The following is a 5765-nucleotide window of genomic DNA, read 5'->3' on the forward strand; positions in this document are numbered from 1 at the left end:
TTTTCTTTTGGAGACTCTCTCTGCTCACATGTCATTCAGACAATTATTTTCTTTAGCTTGCCCCCATGGTTTCAACTTTCCTTTATGTGGCTCATAGTTAAGGGGACAAGACAAACTTGCTTTGCGATCAAATCTTGGTTTCTTATTGGAGACAGGAGTCTGTGCTCCTGTAGTTTTCAGCTTGAATGGGGTAATAGCAGCCGCAGCAGCAATAGCAGCCTCAGGAGCAGTAGCAGCAGCAGCAGCAGCAGCTGCAGCAGAATTCCCCTTGGTGGTCTTTAAGGTGGGTGTCCTAAGCACAGCCTGGCCTTTTGTGGTGTTCCCAGATGTGGTCACATGTGGCGACTTTCTGGCTGGAGTCTTGGTCATTATCTTTACCAGCAGCTGAAAACCTGAGGTTCATTTTCGTCGCTGAGAGACTAGAGTTCTTAACTGATCCTTTCAGACTCATAGCGCTCTGCCTGGCAGGGCCTAGGGCTGGGCCTTGCGAGGCTGCTGGGGGGCGGGAGCACAAGCCACAGAGAGGCTTTCTGAGCATGGGTGTCATTAGCCCTGCTCCCCGCTGGGCTTCTTCTCGGTTCATGAGATGAGTGTTGTTTCTTCCTTCTCTTAATATATTCATCAGTGGACTCCATTTCCTTAAAATGAGGCTTGTGCAGCTCTTTAAAGATTGGAGTGATGACTGCAGATCTTCTCCTGTTCCCAAGTTTGGAAAATCCATCTGTATAGCAACAACGTATTTCTGAAGGTTCCTTTGAATCTTCATTATCATCTATTTCATTTTTTCCTAAGGAAACTGCATGCTCATCTCAAAGGCTCTTGGCTGGTAGAAAAGAGATTTTTCCACTAGTCCTGAGATTCCAGTTTTTCTGGTCTTTTTGATTCTGCAATTGGGTGAAGTGACTCAGGCTTATCTCAGAGTGACCCTGCTGGGAAACAGAGTCCCAGTGGACTGTCTTGCACCGCCTCCTTGTTTTGGTGAAGTGGTCCACTGGCTCCTACTTGGCTTGTTCCCCCCTGGTGATTTAATCTGCACCTCCATCTCATCACAGGAGGATGCAAACACTTTACTTTCATCCTGATTCTGATTTTCTTTTGGTGCTTCCTGTTTAAGGTGGGTTTTCAAAGCCCTTAGCAGCTTGTCTGCTCTCGGGTCAGCCTGGAGGCCCAGAGTCTTGGCCAAGTTCTGTAGGTCGCTTTATTTCAAAGAGCCCAGCTCCTCGGTGGAGAGGACAGTCATCATGTTCTAGCACTCCACACAGCACACAGAGGACCAGGACGCTACCTGAAGCATGTTGTTCAAAACTCTGGCACCACTCTTTGAAGCTTTTATAGGTTGTTCTCACAATAAAGACGGGATCTCACTATATAATAAGATATAGCTTTGTTTGCTTTATCAAAATGTTGATCCCTTGGAGGAAAAAAATACATTTTTAAAAATTGAACTATAAGATATGCATGAACGCAGTCTATTTACAGTGAGAGTAAATTTCTATTCTCTGCTGAATAAACTAAGATTCTCTACAGAAAATATATTCTTTTTTTGTCTTTGTGAGACAAGGTCTCACTATTCAGTTCAGGCTGGTCTTGAGCTCACTTTGTATCCCAGGTGGGCCTCAAACTCACAACAATCCTCCTGCCTCAGCCTCCCAAGTGCTGGGATTATAAGGGTGCCCCAACAGAAAATGTATTCCTTCTACTTTGCTTTTCTTCAGTAATATGATATGGGTAATATCTTACTCAAACATTAGACATACTTATGTCTATAGGAACCACTTAAGAGTTGCACTGCCATTTCTGTAAACAAAAATGTGAATACTCAGCCCTGTGAAAATGCTAAAATGTTACAGTTATAGATTTGCCCCAGGCAGGAAAATGGTACATTTATAAATTTTGCAGGTCCAATAAGCCTAAATTAGTATTTTTGTCAAGAAATATTTTATGTGTAATATCTGTACATTTAACATATAGTTATTTTTGCATATTTAGTACAGTGTGAGCATTCGGTGTACATACACAGTGTGTAATTATTGAGTAGTTATCATTTCCCATTCCTAATTTTTTTTAATTGGGTATCTTTTTTTTTTTTTTTTTTTTGGTTTTTCTCCGGTACCGGGAACCGAACTCACGACCTTGCGCTTGCCAGGCAGGCACTTTTGCCGCTGAGCTAAATCCCCAGCCCCTTTAATTGGGTATCTTTAAATTCCTCTCTACTAGTTCTTTTCAAAGTGCATGGTAAATGTCAGTGAAACATAGTCACCCCACTATGTTGTTGAATACTGCAATTTATTCCTCCTATTGTACTACATTTTCATACGTGTTATCCAACTTCTGTCTGGTCCCCTGCCCTTCGTAACCTCTACCTTACTTGCTCCTTAGAAATTGACATTTTCACTTCCATCCAAGACAGAAATCATGTGCTATTTGCCTCTTTGTGCTTGGCTTAGTTCCTATCAAGAGGAGCTATGATAGTCTCAGCACCCATGTGAATGATGTATTATTTGTCCCTGCCAGACAGCAACCCATAGCTACAGTCCCTGTCCCCCCACTGAGAAACCTTTCATCATCCAGTCATCAGTTATATTTTTCTCACCAGAGAAGTAAGCAAAAGCTCAGGAGTAGTGAAAGTGTAACGTGGTGCTGTGGGTGGGAAGTGCAACGTGTGCAACTATCGCCACTGTATGCAGTTTGACCCACTGAGTGGAATGGCCACGCTTAATCTCCAAGGAAGGATGAGACTCCACTGGCCAGAGGGCAGCTGCAGCCTACCAGACCCTGTGTTTTCCACTGGATCCCAGAACCATCTGTAAACATGTCACAAAGCCACACGTAGCTCTGAGTTCTGGGCTCCAAGTACCCACAGAAGGAAACAAAGCACAACTACAGGTCCCTTGTCTCTCCGGGGAAGCTGGCCATTTCTTCTTGAAGCCTAATGGTCTCCTAAGGTTCTGGCTGACCCACTCTTCTATGTTACATTTTATTTGATAATTAAACACTGCAAAGGATGTCCAGTTTTTCTGGTGACGCCTGTGATCCTGCATGTGAGCATGAGAAGTTAGGCCGGAAGGACTGCACGGGATTCTGTCACCATAAGACCCTTCAGTCTCCGTCAGTGCCCAGAAGCAAGCAAAGAACACCCATTCAAAAGAGCCATGTGTGGTAGCTGCCTCACAAAAATTAGGTACCTCAGTGGCAGGTTGCTATTGTCATAGATACCAGTCAGCACGCATGAAGATTATAGATTTCCCAAGCCACCCAATCTCACCAGTGGGTTTTCCCCCACAAAGGGATCCCAAAACATTGTCATGTGTGCACCAAGGTCCAAGAACCAAATAGAAATCTGTATTGCACCCCTGCTTTCTTTCTAAATGATATGTTCCTCTTACATTGCCCAGGCTGGCCCTGAACTGCAGGGCTTAAACAATCCTCCTGACTGAGGCTCTGATGTAGCAGGATCTACAGATATGTGACAGCATTCCCAGCTCCCTTCTTATACTGAGGAAAGAATATGTCCGTTAGCCTTCAGTGGAGTCTCAGAAACCATCAATTTTTTCCTGTCATTTGACCCGAGCCACTTGAGTCTGCAGTGTCCCTGTGTCAAGAATGCATGCCAGCCAGTCTGTGTAAGTGCTCCCTGGCCTTCTCCGTATTTGTCCTTTAGACAGGGTTTTCTCTATCTGTGGAAGCCAAATTACACATTTCCTCCCCTGTCAGAACTCAGAGACCCTAAGTATCCCCTTTCCCAGCTCTCAGAACCCACCGAGGAGCAATCACATAAGTGCTCAGCCACTGGGGATGGTGCACATTCCACATTCCTTTCTCCCTACCCCAGTCCATGTGGTCAGCTCACTCGGATCTGTGGAAAGAGTAATGTGCCTCATGTCTCTCGTATCACCCATCCTTCCCTCTAATTCACCCAGCTGCGTGACCAGATCCTGTATCCCCAGGCTCACATCTCTGCCCTAGGCTTCATGCAGAGGGCACTGCCCTCATCGTTTTCCAGAAGGTGATCACTGTGGCAAACCAGACTCTGCTCTGCACACTAATTTTTTGCAGCACATTCACTAGAAACCAACACCAAGGCGAGACTTCCATGTGTGGAAAATAGCAGATTGCTATGTCAACCCCCAACAGCAGAAATCCGCACGCTTCTGCCTTCCGCACCCTGGGCTGTAGTTTTACCAATCACCTGAGTCTTCTGAGATGAAAATCACTCTCACATGATTCATTTAAAGCGTGTCTGCTACAGATAGAGACTATGGGATGATTTAAAAATCCTTCCTTGTGAGAAGCACCCATTGTAAGAGAGCCCCCACGGCTGTATCTATCCCTAAAGCTGACCAGGGTAGATGGAGTTTTAACTGAAAATGCCCCACTTCACTTTGGCTAAAGGGAGCCCAACAGGCAGCCTGCCCTCAGCTACATGCTTCAGGGTCAGCATGATTCACTGGAAAATCTTTGAGGGACAACTTGCTTTCAAAACCCAGGCTGCTCCAGAAAGTCCTTCCCTACCTCGGAACACTGCATTACTACCACATTGTATACTCATACTTGAGCACTCGAGTGAGAAGAGGGCAGAGTGGACACATCCAAGGCCAAAAATTGCCAAAGTGTTGTACAAAGTCTCGGCCATTTTGCCTTCCCAACAGCAAAATATGACAATTATTCTTTCCCCATTCAGCAACATTTGGTATTGGCCGTGTGTGTGTGTGTGTGTGTGTGTGTGTGTGTGTGTGTGCTTGGTGCTGGAAATCCAACCAGGACTTTGTGCACTGCAGGTGAGCACTCCACCACTGGACTGTACTTACACCCCTTATACTTTTCAAAATTTTACTTAGCTTAGTAGACGTGCAGTGGTGTCTGATTGTGGCTTCAAGGCGCATCTTTCTATCTACAGTGGAATTGGGCTTATTTTCTTGGGCTTTTATTACCATCTATATTGATTCTTTGGTTAAGTGCCAATCTTCCCAAATATTTTTTAGAAAAAAATGTATTTAATTCTGTACTTAAAATATTAGTGGTAGTAGATACACACACAAGATACACACACACACACACACACACACACACACACACACACACACACGAGAGAGGGAGAGAGGGTTCCTGAGAGAGAAATATTTCATACAAGAACCCTATCAGTGATACCTTAAAATATTTTCTCTGAGCCTGTGGCATCCTTTTTTTACAATGTCTTTCAAAGAGAATCCTTTGTTTTTATTAAATACAAATTATCCACCATTTTCTCTTGTGCTTTATAATATTTATTTGCTGTCTATGAAATATTTGCTTAACCCAGGGTCACAAATATTATCTGTTATATTTTCTTTAGAATTTTGTATGTTCTGGTTTGCCATTTATATCTATGATAAATTTGTCATTAATTTTAGATATAATGAAAGAGTGAATGTTTTTGTTTTGATTTTGTTTTGCTTGTTCTGATAGATAAATGCTTTAATTCTACTACTATTTATTGAAACTGCTATATTTTCCCTTTAAATTTCTTAGCACATTAGTTCAAAACTTATTGACCATATAAATACAGGTCTGTTTCTGGATGCTACAGTGTTCTGTTTCGATAAATGTCTATATTTGCAGCAATACTATATAAGATTGATTAAATTACTTTATATCAATCATGGAGGTAGGTAATTTGTAACAACTGGAATTGTTCATTTTCTAAATCAATTTGGCTATTGAGAGAATCCTCTACTTTCTCATATAAATTTTAGAATTTCACTTTTATATTAACTTATAAAATTATA

The 5765-nt window shown here is 42.7% G+C and overlaps 1 pseudogene; it reads right to left on the reverse strand.

Annotated features, from left to right (window-relative positions):
* Positions 1-428: 428 nt before the first annotated feature.
* Positions 429-5765, reverse strand: part of LOC106148123 — a 15540-nt pseudogene continuing 10203 nt past the window's right edge.

The sequence above is a fragment of the Chinchilla lanigera genome, unplaced genomic scaffold (assembly GCF_000276665.1).
Source record: "Chinchilla lanigera isolate Chin_1 unplaced genomic scaffold, ChiLan1.0 scaffold00015, whole genome shotgun sequence".
NCBI lineage: Eukaryota > Metazoa > Chordata > Mammalia > Rodentia > Chinchillidae > Chinchilla > Chinchilla lanigera.